The 25,502-nt window shown below is 36.0% G+C and overlaps 1 protein-coding gene across 7 annotated transcripts in view; it reads left to right on the forward strand.

Moving 5' to 3' along the window:
- The window catches only part of C4H4orf33 (chromosome 4 C4orf33 homolog), a 144,254-nt gene that overhangs the window by 32,114 nt on the left and 86,638 nt on the right, over window positions 1-25,502 (forward strand). For 6 of the 7 annotated variants that reach the window (XR_007477218.1, XR_007477219.1, XR_007477221.1 and 3 more), the window contains 2 exons: window positions 13,942-14,029; window positions 24,368-24,539. The exons of the other annotated variant lie outside the window; for it this stretch is intronic. The gene's annotated coding sequence lies outside the window, so the exon portion shown is untranslated. The remainder of the gene's footprint in view (window positions 1-13,941; window positions 14,030-24,367; window positions 24,540-25,502) is intronic. 7 annotated transcript variants of the gene reach the window in all.

Here is a 25,502-nt window from a genome sequence, read left to right on the forward strand (position 1 = left end):
GTACATTTAGCTTCTAAGAAAATAATATATTGTTTGCTAAGTGGCTTTACCATTTTATAGAACTAACAGAGAGTTCTAATTGTTCCACATTTTCACCAACCTTGATATTGTCAGTCTTTTAAATTTTAAACCTCAGATATTCGTGTACTGATTTCTCAGTATTTTGTATGTCTTGGCTGACCCGTGATTATGAGTATCTTTTCTTGTGCTTATTGGCCATTCAAATATTTTCTTTTGTGAAGTGTCTGTTCAAATATTTTGCCTATTTTTGTCTTTTTGTAATTGAGCTGTTTTAAAAATATATTCTGGATACAAATCCTTAGACAAATATATGTATTGCAAATATTTTCTCCTAGTCTATGACTTGGCTTTCTTTTCCATTTTCTTAAATGTGTCTTTCAAAAAATGTGTCTTTCTACTCTACTAGTTGAGTAGATTCTTCTCAACTTCTACTCACTGAATTCACAGTCTACAACTAGAATATATTACTTTACCCTTCTAGCCACAGTATATTATTTTTGCTTCTGTTAGTCAGTTATAATTAATTTTTTTAAATAGAGACAAGTAATTTTTTAAATCTCCCCCCATATTTCTAGCACTTTTCATGCTTTTGAAATCTAAGTTTTTTTGTTTTTTGTTTTTCAATCTGGCATTATTTTCTTCTGCCTCAAGAACTTCCTTTAATATATACTAGAGTATAGATATGCTGGGAGGAATTCTCTCATAATTTTCTTGTTTGAAAAGTCTTTAATTTTTGAAAGACAGTTTCATTGGGCATGGAATTCTAGGTTGACTTTTCCTTTCAGTATGCTAGAGGTATAATTTCATTGCCTTCTTGTTTGCATAGTTTCTGATGGAATGTGCTATATTCTTGTTTTGTTTTGTTTTGTTTTCCTTTGTTTATAACGTGTCTTTATTTGGTCACTTACTTTTGTGATTTTCTTTTTATCACTGAGTTTTGGCAGCTTGCTTATAATGTGCCATGGTATGGATTTCTTGGTATTTATCTTAATTGGGGTTTTGTTGAGCTTCTTGGGTCTCTGAATTTGTAGTTTTAATAAAACTTGGAAAGTTTTTAGCCGTTAGTTTTTAAAAATACTTTTTTCTGTTCTACTCTCTCCTCAGTTAAGCCTGCTTGAGTTAGTTACATGGGTCATTGAGATTCTATTCATTTCTTTTCCAGCCTTTTCCTCTCTATGCTTTATTTTAGAGAGTTACTATTGCTGTGTCTTCACATTCACTGAGCCTTCCTTTGCAGTGTCTAAGCTGCTGTCAATTCTACCAGGTTAAATTTTCATTCCAGATATTCTAATAGTTACCTATTGGTGCATATAAAATTACTCCCCAAATTAGCATCTTAAAACTAATTAAAACTAAAAAACATTTTTTATCTCACAGTTCCTGTGGGTTAGGAATTTGAGAATGGCTTAACTGGGTGGTTCTGACTCAAGGTCTCTCATGAGATTGTAGACAGGCTGTTAAAGATGCCGCAGTCTCATCAGAAGGCTTGACTAGGGGATGATCTGCCTCCAAGCTCACTCAACTGGCTGCCCACACTCAGTTCCACACCACATGGGCCTCTCCACAGGGCTGCATCATGGCATGGCTGCTGACTTCCCCCAGAGCAAGCAATTCAGGAGAGTAAGAGAGAAGTGTGCACACCTGAGACAGAAGCTGCAGTCCTTTAATAACCTACTATCAGAAGTAACATTTCGTTACTCTAACAGATTGATCCTTTTGAAACTTTTAAAATCTCTCCCTGTGCTGAGTTCTGGAAATTGCTTCCAGGCCAACAGCTGGTTGTTGTCTAACATCTGATAATGCTGGCTTCATATAATCTATCCAGTTTTTCTACTTGTTTGTGACAGGACCCATAGCAAGCCCTGCATGAAAGTCCCATAGCAATTACCCCTTCATGGGTAGAAGCAGAACTTCAGAGACTGTTTTATAATGTGAGGTCATGCCATACCTGCTCAGCAGTACCAGTGGCTTGCCATCTCAGTTATTGGTGTCAATCATTTATCTTTCAGACCTCATGTATAACTGGTCTTCCTCTCATTCTGCATTTCAGCTTCATCAACTCCCCAAATATAATTAGCACCATCTTGCTGCAAGGTCTTTGTTCTTGCTGTTAACACTGTCTAGAGCACACATTCTCCAGATATATGTGGGACTAATTTCCTCATCTGAATTTAAATCTCTGCTTAAATGTTACTTAGGCTTACACATAGGCTCTCTCTGATTATGTCATATAAAATAGCAAGTTCCTTCTTATTCATGCTTTATTTTACTTACTCTGATGTATTTTTATTAATATCACTTATCACCACCTAGCATATTAAATATTTTTTATTATATGTCTCTTCACCTTACTCAGATATAAGCTCCAGGTGAGATATTCCCTAGAACCATGCCTGACACAGTAGGAACTTGATACATATTTGTTGAATACTTGAATATGCAGCAGATAGAAAATTTGTTTTTATAATATGGATAAAGAAATGTTACATTTCTTTAAAATGGATCAGCTATTCCAAGACCACACCTACCTGGCTGACAGGACACTCACTATCAATCATGTTTCAGGGGTCTTCTCACCTTTCCTAGGATGTTTTAAGAGTTCTAGGAGTCTTACTTAGTGTAAAATATTTATGGAAGTATTCTCTGTTCTTTCATCTACATTGGTTATTAGTATTTTGATAGTACAAAACCACAGTGTTCCCTTGAACTCATGACTCAACTGCTTCCTGTTCAAGCTCGGACACAGAAGTCTTTTATTTTCTTTGTGGTCAGCCTCCTCAAATTTCTGTCCCACCCAGTCAAAGGCTCTATCACATCCCAAGGGCTCTGCATAGGAGTGTCATGGGTTTCCACCTCCATACAAAATCCTCTAATTCCTCAAACCTCTGTCTATAGTTTTCATTCAGAAAACTCTCTAAACCATCCCTCTTTCCATAGGTTGGCCACTTAAATGGTTCTGAGCGTAGTCTTATCTACTTGTACACACACACACACAAATACAATTGGACATGTTGATTGAATTCTAGGTTCCTGGGAACTTCTGCTTTAGGTCCTACAGTGCAACAGTGAAGAAATTCAGAGCTATGACACATAGCCTGGCTATATTCTGGTGAGTGGGAAAGGAAATTACCACACCTTTTTTTTTTTCCAGTTTTCTCTCACAGAGTGGACAGATCTAAATTAGTGTCTTTATAGAGTAATCGGTCCAAACATGAGTGAATTAATGAATGAAAACCTTTTTCTTAGAACATACACACATCCTATCCAACTTTCAATGTTCTGTTGCTAGTAAGCTCTCGTTCCAAAAATTTTATAAAAAACTTTTTTCTGCATGTCTTTTTTATTACACTTTATCATTTTTGCATTTTGTCTTATCCAATTATCTCCCAACTAAACTGTGAGCTTCATGGGGACGTGATTTGTGCCTAATTTGTCTTTTACCCACTATAGTATAAGCTAAATATTTTGTTTCAAGAAGCCCTAGAAATAATTTTGAATAAATGAACATAATTTAATTAATGAAGATCTGTTCCCAGTTTTAGTTCAGGAGATATAACAAATGTCATATTAAGACTAAAGTCAGATTGTAAGTTAAGAGTTGCTGAAAATCTTCCTCTAAACTTATGCAAATAATGAAAAGATGAACAGAATTTCCCTCCATTAATAGCACTATCATACTATTTTTTTTCTCTTTTTGGCTGCGTTGTGTCTTCGTGCTGTGCGTGGGCTTTCTCCAGCCACGGCAAGCGGGGGCTACTCTTCCCTGCAGTGCGTGGGCCTCTCATTGCGGTGGCCTCTCCCATTGCGGAGCACGGGCTCCAGGCATGTGGGCCTCAGTAGTCGTGGCTCACGGGCTCTAGAGTGCAGGCTCAGTAGTTGTGGCACACGGGCTTAGTTGTTCTGCGGCATGTGGTGCGGGATCCTCCTGGACCAGGGCTCGAACCCATGTCCCCTGCATTGGCAGATGGATTCTTAACCGCTGAGCCACCAGGGAAGCTGAGCCACCAGGGAAGCCCTCTCATACTATTTTAAAAGAACAAACAACCTTAAAAGAAGTAAGCATGGGCTTCCCTGGTGGCGCAGTGGTTGAGAGTCCGTCTGCTGTTGCAGGGGACATGGGTTTGTGCCCCGGTCCGGGAAGATCCCACATGCCGCGGAGCAGCCAGGCCCGTGAGCCATGGCCTCTGAACCTGCGCATCCGGAGCCTGTGCTCCCCAACGGGAGAGGCCACAACAGTGAGAGGCCCGCGTACCGCAAAAAAAAAAAAAAAAAAAAAGTAAGCATTGTTTGTGTTGACTGTAAGTAGCCCTCTCAGACTTAGCTGTGTGATATTGGTCTTGTCACCTTGTTCTGACCATATATTTGCCACAGTGATCTGTCACCATTATCAATAAATGAACACAACCAAGGCCAGTGAACATTATTAATCATAAACTTTCTAATAAATAATGAAACATAATGCCTTAACCTTGATAAGATATATTAAGTTATAAATAATGTTGAAAATGTATTTTTGTTTTAAGTTTTTACAAGTGAAGGCCATCCTGATTCTAACTCTTATTGCAGCATGCTGTGGAGGCCCTGCATGCTTGCTGCTTTTTACCAAATGGGTGTTTGACTTATTTTTTATCATTTTCCAATTCTGCAGGGATGTGACTATTTGTTAGGGAGGGTCATAGTTCTTCCTGTCCTATGGAAACTTTGCTTGAGTGGTTTTTTTCTTTTCTACCATGTGTTTATAATAAAATTGATGCTATAAAATTTCTAATAGGTATTACAGAGAAATGGAATATATTGGTTATACTTGTAAATATTTCTAATTATTAGCATTTCAGATAAAGTTTTATTGTGAAAGGATTACATTTAAGTGTCTGTCAGTTTGGGATAAACTTTTTCAGGAGCACCTGCAGAAAATTCTAAAAGAATTTTATTTCAAAAGATGAGAAGGAAAGCTGGATGCCAGAGGTCCTTTTGCTAGTAAATAGTAAGCAGAACAGTTTAGAACCGTTGAAGAGTGTTCAGCATCAAACCTGTGTCCATGAGACATACAGATTGGTATGGGTAAATCAGAGAGGTTTGATATTCTGTAAAAAAAATTCTACATTAAAGTCCAGTAGTTTGAGTCAAAACTGGAGCACATCTATTACTCCTGAATTTATTTAAAACCATGTGTAGACTCAGAAAGAAAAAGCAAGTATGTGACATGCAAAGAAAGAACTTTCACCTAAAAGCCTAAAATATTTTAAAATTATCTTGTATTTTTGTTGTGATCTTGGGAGTCCTTCAGAAATATTTTGCCTGTTAAAGGTGACCAACTAATAATTACAGGTTGACTTCAGAAGAGTAAACAAGAGTGAGTGGGCATCATAACTCGGATGCATTTGTGTGCAAATTAATTCCGTCTTTCTTTCTTCCTCCTTAATTACAAAGAGTAAAGTTTCAAATCTTGAATAGGCATTTAGTTTGAATGTATTCTATCCAGATAGGAGGAAAATATGTCTGTGTTCTCTAAATATGTTTTTTACAAAAAATTTTACCATATTATAGCCTCATTCCAATTCAGATTACCATGGGACAGAAAAATTAATTGGGTGCTTTGGAATGACTTTTCTTTTTCATTCTTTGGGCTCATGGCTTCATGTAAACATATGCTGCAAGACTTCTAGAAATTCATGAGAGTTTCTGTTCTTCAAGGATTAAAAGTTTTTAAGTGATAATTTTATCTTCCTACTTTTAACAGATGTTTTCTTTTTATTATTCATCTGCCTCCTTTCGCTTTAAATTTTTTATTTTTAAATTTCCTTGCATTAATCTTGAGCTCTTCAGCTAAGATTTTCTAAGAAACTCCAAAAAGCAAGACACAAATGTTGACACAATTTTAATTGTAATTGTTTATTGGCTACCCAAAGACTTGGAGGGAGCCTTGAAAATTGTTTACAAAAATCACCATGCCGAGGGTGGGGTCGAGATGGGTCCTAAGCATAGGCCCCCCCCACCACTGCCCAAACCCTGCCCTTGCTTAGGCCACGCCCTCCACAACCATGGCCTTTTCCACCTTTTTTTTTTCTCCTCCTCTTTTTTACGATTGTGGTTCTGTTTTACCTTCCAGTTGTTGTTTCATCTATATTTTTATATTTTTTCTAACATCTGTTAGTTTCCTAGTCTAATTTTATTTTTTAATTTGTTATTCTTTCTTTTCCTTTTTTCTCTTTTTTACTATAGTGATTCTGTTTTACCTTCTGGTTGTTGTTTCATCTACATTTTTATATTCTTTCTAACATATCTGTTAGTTTCCTAGGCTAATATTACTTTTTACTTTGTTGTTCTCTTTTTTTTGGCACCCCTCATGGCTTGTGGGATCTTCAGCCAGGGGTCGGGCCCAAGCTCCTGCAGTGGAGCTCTGAGTCCAAACCATTGGACTAACAGAGGACCTCAGACCCCAGGAATATTCATCTGTGTGAGGTCTCCCCAAGGTCCGCATCTTGGCACCAAGACCCAGCTCTACCCAACAGCCTACAAACTCCAGTGTTGGAAACCTCAGGCCAAACAACCAGTGAGACAGGAACATTATCCCACTCATCAAAAAGAAAAAAAAAATTAGACAAAAAAATATGTCACAGATGAAGGAGCAAGGTAAAAACCTATAAGACCAAATAAATGAAGAGGAAATAGGCTATCTACCTGAAAAAGAATTCAGAGTAATGATAGTAAAGATAATCCAGAATCTCAGAAACAAAATGGAGGCACAGATTGAAAAAACATAAGAAATGTTTAACAAAGATCTAGGAGAACTAAAGAACAGACAAACAGAGATGAACAACACAATAATTGAAATGAAAAATACACTAGAAGGAATCAATAACAATAACAGGCAGAAGAACGAGTAAGTGGGCTGGAAGACAAAATGGTGGAAATAACAACTGAGGAGCAGAATAAGGAAAAAAGAATGAAAAGAATTGAAGACAATCTCAGAGACCTCTGAGATGACACTAAATGCACCAACATTCAAATTATAGGGGTCCCAGAAGAAGAAGAGAAAAAGAAAGGGTCTGAGGAAATATTTGAAGATATTATAGTGGAAAAATTCCCTAACATGGGAAAGGAAATAGTCACCCAAGTCCAGGAACACAGAGAGTCCCATACAGGATAAACTCTAGGAGAAACACACCAAGACACAGAATAATCAAACTAACAAAAATTAAATTCAAAGAAAAAATATTAAAAGCAGCAAGGGAAAACAAAAAATAACATAAAAAGGAATCTCCATAAAGTTATCAGCTGATTTTTTAGCAGAAACTCTGCAGGCCAGAAGGGAGTGGCAGGATGAAAGTGATGAAAGAGAAAAACCTACAACCAATATTATTCTACCCAGCAAGGATCTCATTCAGATTCAACAAAGAAATCAAAAGCTTTACAGACAAGCAAAAGCTAAGAGAATTCAGCACCACCAAACCAACTTTACAACAAATGTTAAAGAAACTTCTCTAGGCAGGAAACACAAGAGAAGAAAAAGACCCACAAAAGCAAACCCAACACAATTAAGAAAATAGTAATAGGAACATACATATCGATAATAACCTTACATGTAAATGGATTAAATGCCCCAACCAAACATCACAGACTGGCTGAATGGATACAAAAACAAGACGCGTATGCATGCTGTCTACAAGAGACCCACTTCAGACCTCGGGACATGTACGGACTGAAAGTGAAGGGATGGAAAAAGATATTCCATGCAAATGGAAATCAAAAGAAGCTAGAGTAACAATACTCATATCAGGTAAAATAGACTTTAAAATAAAGAATGTTACAAGAGACAAGGAAGGACAGTACATAATGATCAAGGAATCAATCCAAGAAGAAGATATAACAATTATAAATGTTTATGCACCCAACATAGGAGCTCCTCAGTACATAAGGCAAGTCCTAACAACCGTAAAGGGAGAAATCAACAGTAACACAATAATAGTAGGGGACGTTAACACCCTGCTTACACCAATGGACAGATCATTCAAACAGAAAATGAATGAACACAAGCTTTAAATGACACAATAGACCAGGTAGATTTAACTGATATTTTTAGAACATTCCACCCCAAAGTGGCAGAATACACTTTCTTCTCAAGTGCTCATGGAACATTCTCCAGGATAGATCACATCTTGGGTCACAAATCAAGCCTTGGAAAATTTAAGAAAGTTGAAATCCTGTGAAGCATCTTTTCTGACCACAATGCTGTGAGATTGGAAATCAATTACAAGAAAAAGACTGTGAAAAACACAAGTGCATGGAGGCTAAACAGGGCACTAGTAAATAACCAAGAGATCACTGAAAAAATTAAAGAAAAAAATTTTAAAAACATAGAAACAAATGACAATGAAAACAGGACAATCCAAAACCTATGGGATGCAGCAAAAGCAATTCTAAGAGGGAAGTTTATAGCAATTCCATCTCACCTCAAGAAACAAGAAAAATCCCAAACAATCTAACCTTACACCTAAAGCAACTAGAGAAAGAAGAACAAAGAAAACCCAAAGTCAGTAGAAGGAAAGAAATCATAAAGATCAGAGCAGAAATAAATGAAATAGAAACAAAGAAAGCAGTGGCAAAGATCAATAAAACTAAAAGCTGGTTCTTTGAGAAGATAAACAAAATTGATAAACCCTTAGCCAGACTCATCAAGAAAGAAAGGGAAAGGATTCTAATCAGTAAAATTAGAAATGAAAAAGGAGAAATCACAACAGAAACCACAAAAATTCAAAGGATTTAAGAGACTACTACAAACAACTATATGCCAATAAAATGGACAACCACAAAGAAATGGACAAATTCTTGGAAAGGTGCAATTTTCCAATACTAACCCAGGAAGAATTAGAAAATATAAGCAGACCTATCACAAGTAATGAAGTTGAAACTGTGATTAAAAATTTTTGAACAAACAAAAGTCCAGGACCAGATGGATTCAAAGATGAATTCTATCAAACATTTAGAGAAGAGGTAACACCCATCCTTCTCAAACTCTTCCAAAAAATTGCAGATGGAGGAACACTCCCAAATTCATTCTACGAAGCCACCATCACCCTGATACCAAAACCAGAAAAAGATATCACAAAAAAGAAAATTATAGTCCAGTATCACTGATGAACATAGATGCAAAAATTCTGAACAAAACACTAGCAAACAGAATCCAACAAAATATTAAAAGGATCATACACCATGATCAAGTGTTATTTATCCGAGGGATGCAAGGAGTCTTCAATATACGCAAATCAATCAATCTGATACTCCATATTAACAAATTAAGGAATAAAAACCTAATGATCATCTCAATAGATTCAGAAAAAGCTTTTGACAAAATTCAACACCCATTTATGATAACAACCCTCCAGAAAATGGGCATAGAGGGAACCTACTTCAACAGAGTAAAGGCCATATATGACAAATCCACCGCAAACATCATACTCAATGGTGAAAATCTGAAAGCATTTCCACTAAGGTCAGGAAAAAGACAAGGATGTCCACTTTCACCACTATTATTCAACATAGTTTTGGGAGTCCTACCCATGGCAATTCAGGGAAGAAAAAGAAATAAAAGGAATAAAAATTGGAAAAGAAATAAAAATGTCACTGTTTGCAGATGACATGATACTATACGTAGAAAATTCTAAAGATGTTACCAGAAAACTACTAGAACTAATCAGTGAATTTGGTAAGATTGCAGGATGCAAAATTAATGCACGGAAATTTCTTGCATCCCTATACACTAACAGTGAAAAATCACAAAGAGAAATTAAGCAAACAATCCCATTTACCATCGCAACAAAAAGAATAAAATACCTAGGAATGAACCTCCCTAAGGAGGTGAAAGACTTGTACTCAGAAAACTATACAACACTGATGAAAGAAATCAAAGATGACATAAACAGATGGAGAAATATACCATGTTCTTGGATTGGAAGAATCAATATTGTGAAAATGACTATACTACCCAAAGCAATCTTCAGATTCAGTGCACTCCCTATCAAACTACCAATGGCATTCTTCACCGAATGAGAACAAAAATTTTACAATTCATATGAAAACACAAAAGACCCCGAATAGCCAAAGCAATCTTGAGAAAGAAAAACGGAGCTGGAGGAATCAGCTCCTAGACTTCAAATTATACTACAAAGCTACAGTAATCAAGACAGTATGGTACTGGCACAAAAGCAGAAATATAGATCAATGGTACAGGATAGAAAGCCCAGAGATAAACCCATGCACATATGGTTACCTAATTTACGAGAAAGGAGGCAAGAACATACAGTGGAGACAAGACAGCCTCTTCAATAAGTAGTGCTGGGAAAACTGGACAGCTACATGTAAAAGAATGAAATCAGAACACTCCCTAACACCACACACAAAAATAAACTCCAAATGAATTAAAGACCTAAATGTAAGGCCAGACACTATAAAACCTTTAGAGGAAAACATAGGAAAAACACTCTTTGACATAAACCACAGCAAGATCTTTTTTGACCCACCTCCTAGAATAATGAAAATAAAAACAAAAATAAACAAATGGGACCTAATGAAACTTCAAAGCTTTTGCACAGCAAAGGAAACCATAAACAAGGCGAAAAGACAACACTCAGAATGGGAGAAAATATTTGCAAATAAAACAATGGACAAAGGATTAATCTCCAAAATATATAAACAGCTCATGCAGCTCAATATCAAAAAAAAAAAAAATCCAATTAAAAAGGTGGAAGACCTATAGACATTTCACCAAAGAAGACATACAGATGCCCCAGAGGCACATGAAAAGATGCTCAACATCACTAATTATTAGAGAAATGCAAGTCAAAACTACAATGAGATATCACCTCACACCAGTTAGAATGGGCATCATCAGAAAATCTACAACAACAAATGCTGGAGAGGGTGTGGAGAAAAGGAAACGCTCTTGCACTGTTGGTGGGAATGTAAATTGATACAGCCACTGTGGAGAACAGTATGAGGTTCCTTAAAAAACTAAAAATAGAACTACCATGTGACCCAGCAATCCCACTACTGGGCAGATACCCTGAGAAAACCATAATTCAAAAAGACACATGGACAGCAATGTTCATTGCAGCTCTATAATAGCCAGGTAATTGAAGCAACCTAAATGTCCATCGACAGATGAATGGATAAAGAAGATGTGGCACATATATACAATGGAATATTACTCAGACATAAAAAGAAACGAAATTGAGTTATTTGTAGTGAGGTGGATGGACTTAGAGTCTGTCATACAGAGTGAAGTAAGTCAGAAAGAGAAAAACAAATACTGTATGCTAACACACATATATGCAATCTTAAAAAAAAAATGGTACTGATGAGCCTAGCGGCAAGGCAGTAATAAAGACATAGACATAGAGAATGGACTTGAGGACACGGGGAGGGGAAGGGTAAGCTGGGACGAAGTGAGAGAGTGGCATGGACATATATACACTACCAAATGTAAAATAGCTAGTGGGAAGCAGCAGCATAGCACAGGGAGATTAGCTCAGTGCTTTGCGACAACCTAGAGGGGTGGGATAGGGAGGGTGGGAGGGAGACGCAAGAGGGAGAGGCTATGGGGATATATGTATGCATATGGCTGATTCACTTTGTTGTACAACAGAAACTAACACAGTATTGTGAAGCAATTATAATCCGGTAAAGATCTATTAAAAAAAATCACCATGCCTGTTTACAAAGGTAAGCTATGATAAAGAAATATTTGCACCAAAGGGAGCGCTGTTAATTTTATTTTACAAGCACATATAAGTAAATGTTAGATACCTTAATGTATGCAGGGTAATGTACAAAAATTCTTAGTATATATTAAGTACCCTGTAACTTAATAATATTTCATATCTATTGAGCATCTACCGTTTTCCAAGGAATTTATAATCATTTTCTCACTTAGTTCCTCATAAAAACCTTATCAGATGGGTATCATCATCCATAAAATAGGGATATATAATTTGATCAAGGTCAAAGAACTGATAAACATAATGAATAGGATATTAATGCCAATAACTGTGTATATACAGTTTGCCTGAAGTTCACTTCTCCAGAACTGTACTTGTTCACTGTGAAAGAAAATTTTAAATACCAACACTCTAGTTTTAGCAAAACTATATTATAACACCATAAGAGAGTTCCACACATTTCAATTGCCTATAACGTGAGGACTCATGATTATGAAGTAAATGACAAGTGCCAGACTAGTTTCCACTACAGGTGCCAGCAGTCCTGCTGGGCCACCGGATTCCATCCCTATCCTGGCTCTTGCTGACACCATGTGGCAACAATCATTTGTGTTAATTTAATTATTGTGGGTGAGGCTTCGAGTCTTGTGGCTTTTGGGGCATCTAAACAGTGGCAGTGGCTCCAGTGATCTCCCAGTTAATTGGCACCCTTTCCTTAGCCCAATCCAGGAAGACTGGCCACAAGACTACTGGGGAAATGGGAACCACCTTCTGCCCTGTTATTTGCTCAGATGGCTTTGCACTATGATCCCATCTTCTTTGCTTCACCCTCTCCTCTGTGTCATCGCTCTACTTCCCCTCCTTCTCCCCCATATGTGACAGAACATAAAACTTTAGTCTACTTTCATTTGAGCAAGGAGGGCGGCTAGGGAGAGGAGAAAAACCAACAGCCAATCCTTCTACACTCAGATTTGCTTTCGGGGTTGAGGGTGTTAAGGCAAGGTTTTTCAGTTCTTGAAAATTAGGAAGCAAACAAAAAGTCTTCTTTTAATACAAAATATTGAATTTCCAATAATTATGGTACTCACTAATACTTTTATTTCTTTTATGTAATCTTAATGTATTTTCCACTTAATATATTGATAACCCTTAATTTATATTACCATTAATGCATTGTTAACTGGCTCAGTTGAATAGGTGAAGGGGAAAAACTTGTCTTGGAGAACATTTTATCCGTTTCTGCATAACCCACATTTGACTTCTAAAATATGAATTACATTTGCAGTGAGGCAAACAAAGTTTTAGAAGGGCAGTCAAACCTCATGTATTAGGTATTAGCTGGTGGCCTTTGAGAGTGCAGAGCATGCACAATTACGCTGTGCAGTTGCATGTAACTTTTCATTAATGCCTTTGAAGCAGCTTGAACAATGCAGAACAGCTGACCGTACCTCCTTTAAACTTAACCTCTTTTCCTCCAATTTGACCCCATGCCTTAGGTCATAATGTATTTCACTGCCTACTATTGTTATTGCAAAAGTATTTTAACTGGTAGTTCCAATGGGATAGGTCACTTTCAGTGGCTCTCAGTTTTAACCTCTTGAAACTTATAATGGCACAGTAGCCCTGTGCCAAGAGCTGAGGAAATAATGGAATTCTAAATAGTTATCCAATAATTTGGTCCAGAAATAAAACTATGTATCCAAAAACAAATCCATTACAATTTAATGCAGGGTGATGTATACCTTTATATACATATCAGAAGTCTTGGTTAAAACATGCAAATACACTTACAAATTTAAGTAATTCTACTGTTACCTGAGCTGAGCCCTGCCAATTTGCTAGAATTATTATTTTTTAATAATTATCATATACTCATAACCTAAACCTTGGATGTTGGACTCTCACCATCAAGTAATTCCTGAAACGGCATTTAGAACCATCTGATCACAATGTTTTTCTAGGACATTGTTTCTTACTGCTTTTTGCCACTAGATGGAAGAAGCAGGTTAACAAAATGATATTTTTGGTGCCTTATTCAACTCTACCCAGAAACAACCACAAGACTGTGTTTAAAATAATGACAGTCTCAGCACTCTTTTATTTATTCTTACTGCAGTATTTCTTTTCATGTGAATACTGGATCTAAGAACTGTATTTTTTTGTTTTCTTTATAGCGATTAATTTTCTTTTTATTATTTTAAAGGACTGAAATTTTCAAAAGTAACTAAGAAAGAAAACAACTGCCAGCTGGAAGAGGAGATGTGAGAATTATATAAAGATATTGGTAACAGGTATGTTGCAAAGCAATTCTCCACATGGATTATTGTCCATAAATAACAAACCTCATTCATTTAATTCTTTTGTGCCACAAATGCTTATGGAGCAATTGGCACATTGAAGACACTAGACTACGTGCTGAGAAACACACAAGTGATGAATTAAGTGCAGCAACTGCTTATAAAATTTTTACATTCTACAAGAGAGCTGAGCAAGAGGTAAGTTGTTTTCATTTATACATCATTTCAAATAAGGTAGAAATGGATAAATACTAGAAATATAGGTGCAATATTTTGGACATACAGGGAGGGTGGGTTTGGAGTGTCACTTTCATCTGAGGAGAGCAGGAATCACTTCATGGAGAAACTGGAATTAAGAGGGACAGTTGATGTGGGAGGGGCAGAGAATGGCTTTCCTGTGATAGAGGCAGAATGAGCAAAGGCACAGAGCAGGAAATAGCAGTTTATAAACATGTATAATGATGAAAGGACAGTTCATTTTAACAAACAATTTAAATGTTTGTATAGATAAGACACTGTGAAATGTAGTTTTTGAGCAAATGATAGATACAGGAAGTAACCTCAGGAGCTAAAGCACCATGTATAGAAGAGTGGGCATTCTGGACAGTGAAGCTTCAGCTTGGAAACAGAAGATCATTCAAGATGAAATCACCTGGAAATGGGAACACTAGCATCCATCTGATGCTGGTGTTTTATCAAAAGTAGGTTTACTGTACATGTGGGTTTGTAAATTGGTGGGAAGACTCCATAAGAGGATGATAATTCTGACTTAGGAGGGCAGCTTCCTGCAGCGTCTATTCTCCTTCATCACTCTCCGCATGTTAGAAAGGAGACCAAGGTGGTAAACAGTGTCATTTGACTCCAAAAAAACAGTATTTAATCTTTAGAATAACACGTAGTACCACCTACCTTCATACCTAGTGGTCTACTGATGTGAATGATCAAAGAATTCTATTCCAGCTGCTGAAGGCAATGAGCTTGAAGCTTGATATTAGGAGTAGCTATAAAATTATCCAGTTTTTAAATCCAACCACAGAATTTGTTTTTATGGCCTCCTATGGAACTATAGCTACAGGGTAACTAAAGGTTATGAAGTAATATTTCCTTTTTATGGTTCTGAATTCACTGCCTTGTAATTTCAGAGATCACCTTGTTCTACAGTGGGACAAGCTTTATGGTGTTATAATTTTGTATAGCTCAATGAAGACCATGTGACTTTTTCTTTTCCAAGTTTTGATTCTATATTATTCCTATACTATTATTTGTATCTAGCTCATCACTGTATTAATTGCGAGAATGTAGATAGGATACCTTATATAATTCTAAGCCTTATATTTCCTGTTTTGTTCTATGTCTTGCTCATAAGTAAGGTATAATTAAAACTTAAAATTAAATATTGTCTTATATCTTAATGGGAGTAAAAATGCTATGCATTAAGTCGTATTTAAATTAGATAAATATGTGAAAGTATAGAATTACTAGATTACCTGACATATACATACATATATGCTTTTATATATTTATATTTCAGATGAATAAATTCAGATTATAAACAGCCTCACCATTTTCTTCTATAAAGCAACTTTGTGGTAATAGCTAAATATATGCATATTTTCCCAAATTCAAAATAGTAACCTATGATTTTAATACACATATAAAATATTAGCTATGTTTAGACCTTATTAAATAAAGCTAATAATTCTATTTTGTTGATACTTCATATACCTTATAAAATATAAACTGATTCCCCTATAAGGATCAGTTTGATTTTATCACTTTTTTTCCCATCTACAATTAAATCTTAAAAAAAGGATCATGACTCAGTAGTAGTGTATTAGGTCTGAAAAAATATAACTTCAAAGATACTTATCAGAAGGATAAAAAATGGCTATAGAAGCCTACATAAATTACTGGCTTTCTTTTAGGGCTGTGTCTACATAGGCAAGGTAGAGAATAGAAGTACTTATTTGAAAAGGGCCGGGCAAAAATTTTAAGCCCTGTAATTGAAGAAATGATACAGTAAGGAGATTGTAGCCTGGTTAGCCGGACTGTGTATTTACATTGATTCCATTGATTTGACATAATTGTGTTAACTCTATGTAACTTTTTACCCTTATAGGTATGGGTAGAAAACCTAGAAATAAAATTCTGTAATTTGATACAACCTAGCCCTACCTTTAATGCAGCTTGGTTTCCTTTTTTTTTTTTTAAACATCTTTATTGGAGTATAATTGCTTTACAATGGTGTGTTAGTTTCTGCTTTATAACAAAGTGAATCAGCTATACATATACATATACCCCATATCTCCTCCCTCTTGCGTCTCCCTCCCACCCTCCCTATCCCACCTCTCTAGGTGGTCACAAAGCACCAAGCTGATCTCCCTGTGCTATGCAGCTGCTTCCCACTAGCTATCTGTTTTACATTTGGTGGTATATATAAGTCCATGCCACTCTTTAAGTTTGTCCCACCTTACTCTTCTCCCTCCCTGTGTACTGAAGTCCATTCTCTACATCTTCGTCTTTATTCCTGTCCTCCCCCTAGGTTCTTCACAACCTTTTTTTAGGTCCCATATATATGTGTTAGCATACGGTATTTATTTTTTTCATTCTGACTTACTTCACTCTGTATGACAGTCTCTAGGTCCATCCAACGCACTACAAATAACTCAATGTCGTTACTTTTTATCGCTGAGTAATATTCCATTGTATGTATGTGCCACATCTTCTTTATCCATTCATCTTTCGATGGACACTTAGGTTGCTTCCATGACCTGGCTATTGTAAATAGAGCTGCAATGAACATTGTGGTACATGACTCTTTTTGAAATATGGTTTTCTCAGGGTACATGCCCAGTAGTAGGATTGCTGGGTCGTATGGTAGTTCTATTTTTAGTTTTTTGAGGAACCTCCATACTGTTCTCCATAGTGGCTGTACCCATTTACATTCCCACCAACAGTGCAAGAGGGTTCCCTTTTATCCACATCCTCTCCAGCATTTATTGTTTCTAGGTTTTTTGATGATGGCCATTCTGACTGGTGTGAGGTGATACCTCACTGTAGTTTTGATTTGCATTTCTCTAATGATTAGTGATGTTGAGCATCCTTTCATGTGTTTCTTGGCAATCTGTATATCTTCTTTGGAGAAAGGTCTATTTAGGTCTTCTGCCCATTTTTGGATTGGGTTGTTTGTTTTTCTGATGTTGAGCTGCATGAGCTGCTTGTAAGTTTTGGAGATTAATACTTTGTCAGATGCTTCATTTGCAAATATTTTCTCCCATTCTGAGGGTTGTCTTTTCATCTTGTTTATGGTTTCCTTTGCTGTGCAAAAGCTTTTAAGTTTCATTAGGTCCCATTTGTTTATTTTTATTTCCAGTTCTCTAGGAGGTCGGTCAAAAAGGATCTTGCTGTGATTTGTCATAGAGTGTTCTGCCTATGTTTTCCTCTAAGAGTTTTATAGTGTCTGTCCTTACATTTAGGTCTTTAATCCACTTTGAGTTTATTTTTGTGTGTGGTGTTAGGGAGTGTTCTAATTTAATTCTTTTACATGTAGCTGTCGAGTTTTCCCAGCACCACTTATTGAAGAGGCTGTCTTTTCTCCATAGTATGTTCTTGCCTCCTTTTTCGTAAATTATGTAACCATATGTGTGTGGGTTTATCTCTGGGCTTTCTATCCTATAACATTAATCTATATTTCTGCCTTTGTGCCAGTACCATACTGTCTTGATTACTGTAGCTTTGTAGTATAGTCTGAAGTCAGGGAGCCTGATTCCTCCAGCTCCGTTTTTCTTTCTCAAGATTGCTTTGGCTATTCACGGTCTTTTGTGTTTCCATACAAATTGTGAAACTTTCTGTTGTAGTTGTATGAAAAATGCCATTGGTATTTTGATAGGGATTGCATTGAATCTGTAGATTGCTTTGGGTAATACAGTCATTTTCACAAAATTCATTCTTCCAATCAAAGAACATGGTATATCTCTCCATCTGTTTGTATCATCTTTCATTTCTTTCATCAGTGTCTTATAGTTTTCTGCATACAGGTCTTTTGTCTCCTTAGGTAAGTATATTCCTAGGTATTTTATTATTTTTATTGCAGTGGTAAATGGGAGTGTTTCCTTAATTTCTCTTTCAGATTTTTTATCATTAGTGTATAGGAATGCAAGAGATTTCTGTGCATTAATTTTGTATCCTGCTACTTTACCAAATTCATTGATTAGCTTTAGTAGTTTTCTGGTAGCATCTTTAGGATTCTCTGTGTATGGTATCATGTCATCTGCACACAGTGACAGCTTTACTTCTTCTTTTCCAGTTTGGATTCCTTTTATTTCTTTTTCTTCTCTGATTACTGTGGCTAAAACTTCCAGAACTATGTTGAATAATAGTGGTGAGAGTGGACAATCTTGTCTTGTTCCTGATCTTGGAGGAAATGGTTTCAGTTTTTCTCCGTTGAGCATGATGTTGGCTGTGGGTTTGTCATATATGGCCTTTATTATGTTGAGGTAAGTTCCCTCTATCCCTACCTTCTGGAGGGTTTTTATCATAAATCAGTGTTGAATTTTTTCAAACGCTTTTTCTGCATCTATTGAGATGATCATATGGTTTTTCTCCTTCAATTTGTTAATATGGTGTATCACATTGATTGATTTGCATATATTGAAGAATCCTTGCATTCCTGGGGTAAAGCCCACTTGATCATGATGTATGATCCTTTCAATGTGCTGTTGGATTCTGTTTGCTAGTATTTTGTTGAGGATTTTTGCATCTATGTTAATCAGGGATATTGGCCTATAGTTTTCTTTCTTTGTGTCATCTTTGTCTGGTTTTGGTTTCAGGGAGATGGTGGCCTCATAGAATGAGTTTGGAGTGTTCCTCCCTCTGCTATATTTTGGAAGAGTTTGAGAAGGATAGGTGTTAGGATAGATAGCTCTTCTCTAAATGTGTGATAGAATTCGCCTGTGAAGCCATCTGGTCCTGGGCTTTTGTTTGTTGGAAGAATTTTAATCACAGTCTCAATTTCAGTGCTTGTGTTTGGTCTGTTTATATTTTCTATTTTTTCCTGGTTCAGTCTCAGAAGGTTGTGCTTTTCTATGAATTTGTCCATTTCTTCCAGGTTGTCCATTTTATTGGCATATAGCTGCTTGTAGTCATCTCTCATGATCTTTTTTTTTTTTTTTTTTTTGCGGTACGTGGGCCTCTCACTGTTGTGGCCTCTCCCATTGCGGAGCACAGGCTCCGGACATGCAGGCTCAGTGGCCATGGCTCACGGGCCCAGCCGCTCCGCGGCATGTGGGATCTTCCCGGACCAGGGCATGAACCCATGTCCCCTGCATCGGCAGGCTGACTCTCAACCACTGCACCACCAGGGAAGCCCTCTCATGATCTTTTTTATTTCTGCAGTGTCAGTTACTTCTCCTTTTCCATTTCTCATTCTATTGATTTGAGTCTTCTCCCTTTTTTTCTTGATGAGTCTGGCTAATGTTTTATCAATTTTGTTTATCTTCTCAAAGAACCAGCTTTTAGTTTTATTCATCTTTGCTATTGTTTCCTTCATTTCTTTTTCATTTTTTTCTGGTCTGATCTTTATTTCTTTCCTTCTGCTAACTTTGGGGTTTTTTTTGTTCTTGTTTCTCTCATTGTTTTAGGTGCAAGGTTAGGTTGTTTATTTGAGATGTTTTTTGATTCTTGAGGTAGGATTGTACTGCTATAAACTTCCCTCTTAGAACTGCTTTTGCTGCATCCTTAGGTTTTGGGTCATCATGTTTTCGTTGTCATTTGTTTCTAGGTATTTTTTGATTTCCTGTTTGATTTCTTCAGTTATCTCTTGGTTATTAAGTAATATAGTTTTTATCCTCCATGTATTTGTATTTTTTACAGATTTTTTCCTGTAATTGATATTCAGTCTCATAGCGTTGTGGTCAGAAAAGATACTTGATACAATTTCAATTTCCTTCAATTTACCAAGGCTTGATTTGTGACCCAAGTTATGATCTATCTTGGAGAATGTTCCATGAGCACTTGAGAAGAAAGTGTATTCTGCTGTTTTTGGATGGAATGTCCTATAAATATCAGTTAAGTCCATCTTGTTTAATGTATCATTTAAAGCTTATGTTTCCTTATTTATTTTCATTTCGGATGATCTGTCCATTGGTGAAAGTGGAGTGTTAAAGTTCCCTACTCTGATTGTGTTACTGTCGATTTCCCCTTTTATGGCTGTTAGCATTTGCCTTATGTATTGAGGTGCTCCTATGTTGGGTGCATAAATATTTACAATTGTTATATCTTCTTGGAATGATCCCTTGATCATTATGTAGTGTCCTTCTTTGTCTCTTGTAATAGTCTTTTTTTTTAAGTCTATTTTGTCTGATATGAGAGTTGCTACTCCAGCTTTCTTTTGATTTCCATTTGCATGGAATACCTTTTTCCATCCCCTCACTTTCAGTCTGTATGTGTCCCCAGGTCTGAAGTGGATCTCTTGTAGACAGCATATATATGGGTTTTGTTTTTGTATCCATTCAGCCAGTCTATGTCGTTTGGTTGGAGCGTTTAATCCATTTACATTTAAGGTAGTCCTCGATATGTATGTTCCTATTACCATTTTCTTAATTGTTTGGGGTTTGTTATTGTACGTCTTTTCCTCCTCTTGTGTTTCCTGCCTAGAGAAGTTCCTTTAGCATTTGTTGTAAAGCTGGTTTGGTGTTGCTGAATGCTCTTAGCTTTTGCTTTTCTGTAAAGGTTTTAATTTCTCTGTCAAATCTGAATGAGATTCTTGCTGTGTAGAGTAATCTTGGTTGTAGGTTTTTCCCTTTCATCACTTTAAATATGTCCTGCCACTCCTCTCTGTCTTGCAGAGTTTCTTCTGAAAGATCAGCTGTTAACCTTATGGGCATTCCCTTGTATGTTATTTGTTGTTTTTCCCTTGCTGCTTTTAATATTTTTTGTTTGCATTTAATTTTTGATAGTTTTATTAATATGTATCTTGGCGTGCTTCTCTTTGCATTTATCCTGTATGGGACTCTCTTTATTTCCAGGACATGATTGACTATTTCCTTTCCTAATTTAGAGAAGTTTTCAACTATAATCTCTTCAAATATTTTCTCAGTCCCTTTCTTTTTCTCTTTTTCTTCTGGGACCCCTATAATGGTTTCCTATTATCACTTGAAAATCATTGGTGATTTTCCTATAGGGACTTCTAAAAAAGAAATCTAACAGTAAAGTTTATATGCTCAATAAAACATGCCTGTTAAGAGTGTTATTTGCTCTTTATTGACTTTAGAAGTTTATTTCTTCCAGTTTAGAAAAAACGTAGTTTTACCTTTTAGGAGTTATAGCATTTTTGGCCAAATAACATCTCTCTGTTACTACAGGTGATACAATATTCCTTTGTGGAAATCTGATTAAAACAAAACAAAACTCATCAGTCCAAATTCTGTTCTTTGTAGTGCTGGCATCAAATGGGAATTTCATAAATTTAACAGAAAAAAGACTTTAAACAGTTGAGAATTTGGTAAACATCAAGCTATTTTAGGCAAGGGGCTAAATCATAATTACATCAGCAGTTGAGCATAAAGGTACCTAAAACTGTTGTGTATGGTGTTGTGGAGTTTTTGTATTGTTTTGTTTTGTTTTTGCATTTAAGCTTTTCTTTATATACAAAGTGGGTTTAATAAAATAGATAGCTCTCATCAAAAGTTGCAGACCAGAGAACATTTGAATACTAGAGTAGAAAATTTGTGCTTCTTGTCCACACATATTAATTTCATTTTGTTCCATAAATTTTCTTATTGTTATTTGATCTTTCTAAACTATATAACAAAACAACTAAAATTTCCTACAAAATTATGATTATTTTGACATTTTAAATTTTTACTGAAGGTGATATTTTTACTGAAATTTCCAAGTTGCCAGAAGAATGCCTTTGACCATTTTGGAATATTAGAAAGAACATAATCTATTTATAAAAAAGGAAAAAAACCTTCAACATAATACATTTAAAAAATTGTTCTAACTCTTTTTCTAAGCAAAAGTAGCTCAGAGCTAGACATAATTTGAGAATATATAGGAGCAAAAGAACAATCATACCACTGAATATATGGATAAATTTCTTTTGCTCTTATAATGAGATAGTTTTCTAAATGGCTGTTTAAACCTATAGCATTCAATGTTTACACTAATTTATTACTGGCTCATATTTTTGCTTTCTCTCATTCCATCAGAATCACTTTGGTTAATTTTCTTTACAGAATGAGAAATGAGTAATTGAGAATGCATGAGTGTACCTAACAGTAGGAGACTCAAGAAGTATTATGTTGTAGAGAGGGAATAAAGAGTCCCATTGTTACTGAATTGAGTTCAATTCTATTCTTTAAGATCCTTTTCTCTTACAGACGTTTCACAGAATCATTTGAAATAAAGAGTATAACTTTGAAAACAAAGACTTACCAGTTTAATTAGGGGAAATTGGAATAGAAAATTAAATTTTGAATAAGACTCCAAATTTCTTAGAGTATTTTTGTTCTTCTAGACATCCTTCAGAGTAATTCTTTTAAAACATAAACCTTGTCAGTAAATTCTCTGCTTAGAACTGGACATTGTTTTACCATAGCTTCAGCATAAACTCTAATGTTAGCCCCCAGGATCTTCACCCTCTTCCAGCATCATTTCTCTCAGTATATCCCCCCATCACCCACCATGCTCCTTATGCTGCTTTTAACAAGCAATTTTCTCCATTCATAATCACACTTGTGTCCTTTCCTGTTCTGTTCCAGCACATCTTTCAGTTGTAACTTCTGTGAGGTCTTTGCTGACACTATCTGCTCTTCCAATCCCCGCAGTCAGAACTAGAGGCGTCCTGCTCTGTGCTCCCATACTTCTGTTACAGCACTTTCACAGTTTTCTCACGTGTTGTTCACAGTTCTCTTTTCCCCCAGATTGTGAGTTACCTAAGGGCAAGGGAAGTGTCTTGTTTTTGGAGTTCTAACATCTAGCACAGAAAAGGCGGATGGTGGTTATACGAGAAATGTTTGTTTTATTAATTGATTAACACTTAATAAGCATTTAATGTATACCCAGGTAAGAACAACATTCTAATATTACATTTTGGGGGGATACATAGAAGTCAGAAGCTAGCATGGGCTGTGAATAATAAATGCTGACTAACTGACATCATTATTTCCTGTTCTCAAAAAACTTGAAGTAGGTAAAATAAATACCCAGAATAAACTATCCAAGATAGTTATATTCAACATATGTATTTTCCTTTCATATGCAGCTCAAGTCCCAGGAGGCATTTTCTTACTACTCCAACCTATATTTATCTCCGTGTTTCTATTACTTTTCTGTGTTATCCAGCCAGGTTCTAAATCTATGCTTCGTTGAACTGTTCATTGGTTTTTAGATGTGCATTTTGTCTTTCTTTCTGATTATAAAGATTATATGTTCTTTTAGGGCAGGGGTTACATCTTCTACTTTGAATTTTCTCTGCAGAACCTAGTGAGAAGCTACACACATAATACGATCTCAAAAATTATTTATGGAATGTGTAGGGGTTCGGAATGAGCCTCCTCAGAATGTGTCACTTTTGTATGAAGATTGTTTTGAGCTGGGGGCAATTGAGTCCCTGCAGGTTCAAGAGAAACTACTGCGTTTCTCTTAACTAGAGAAAGGCAGAAGAATTTGAATTAGGAATTTTTCCCAGAAAAGATTTATTACCAGAGATAAATTTTATCTAAGTGGCCCCATCTATATGGCAGGGCAAACATCTAATTATCAAACTTCTGCTTTTCTTCTTACTGTCCTGTGAATAACCCTCCTATCCTTGGAAGCCCTGGGCCCCTATCCCATTGCTTAGCTCAGGATGGCATCTATACGTCATTTTACCTTTTGGTCTTTGAACCTCTCACGTATGTGGGGTTCCCATATGTAAAAAATTAAGTTTCATTTTCTCCTTTTAATCTGTCTCATGTCAATTTAATTCTTAGACCAGCCGGCAGAACCTAGGAGAGTAAAGGAAAGTTTTCTGCTTCCCCAACAAATGAATAAAAGCAAATTCACATCATTAAACATTGTAAATACTACATAAATAAAAGTACCTGTGTATTAAGTCACAAAAAGCCATTCCTCAAAATATTTTTTGTACAAATTTTGCTGTACGTGAATACAGCACAAAAATGTCTTACTACAATTAATATAATTCCTTAAAATGTAATGGGGTATTCACTGCCTCGAGGATATTAGTAAAAAATGTTATTTCAGTTTAATTTGATCAAGACTGAGGAAGCAAGAAAGACGTTGCTTTACGTATACCATGGGATTTGCTTTTCTGTTTTATTTTGACAGTTGAAATATAGAGTTACCACAACATGGCGCAGTTTACCAGTGCTACAGAGCCCTGTGACTCTCAAGTTTGATTCTGGGGTCCAAGGCTAACTGATGAAAGTGAATGATCCTTTCTTTGATGATCCCCAGGACTACCAGGCGAAGCAGGACTGCCTTTTGATGGAGCATGAAGGTGAGAAATTTTCTAGTTTGAGTGCCAAAGCTGAGAGAAATAGAGAGCACATGTTGTGATATATGGCAGTGCTCTCTTACAATATCTGTTAATCGTCTCAGAGTTTCCAAATACCTCATGCTACTCATCCCACGTATCTGAAAATGCAGTGACGTGGAAAGATGAGGTCAAAAACTGTGTGACCTGGAACTGAGATTTTTGGAATGAACAGTCTATATCTGGTAGGTATTTAAGAAAATTATCTATGAAACAGTATTAACAATTCATGTGAAAATGTTAATTCAACTAATAAATATAGACAATTGATTTGTTTCAGGTATTTAATGGCATTTGTAAAGCATGCATCCTTAAATTTAAATTGACAGTGTTCTCTAAGTTCTAGGAACTATAAAACCGTACCTTTAAAATACTTTTTGGTAGTTTTGTGATTCTTATTTCTAAAAATGTAGCTATATATTTTGAGAAAGATTTTTCATCCAGATATTTTATGTTTTAGTAATTTACGGATTTCATTGAATAAGTTAGGGAAAATAAGGTAAACTTTTCATGGAATCATAGTGTATTGGAACTCTGCCTGTGAGGAGTCTAGAAGTCTGGCTACCTTAAACATACCTGTGTCTACATCTGAGGCCTCTTGACTCCAGATCCAGAACCTTCCAAGATATGCTATTGTCCTGTTTAAAAAATTTCATTTCTTCAACTACTAGAATTTAATGAGTAGAAATTCTTTCTCCAGAATCTCTCTTGAAACCATATTTACCACTTTGTTGTGGACATGAAAACCTGAACATACCCTTTCTTTATCCCAAACTTCTCACACCTGAATCTGAACTTGTCTTTATACACAATCACTTTTATTTCTGACTTTCCAGTTTCTGTTATTCTCCAAGTTACCAGCTGTGAGATCCTGATGTCATCATTGACCTCTTCATTTTTTTGTCCCCACAAACAGTTATCAAATCC

Source organism: Orcinus orca, chromosome 4 (genome assembly GCF_937001465.1).
Source record: "Orcinus orca chromosome 4, mOrcOrc1.1, whole genome shotgun sequence".
NCBI lineage: Eukaryota > Metazoa > Chordata > Mammalia > Artiodactyla > Delphinidae > Orcinus > Orcinus orca.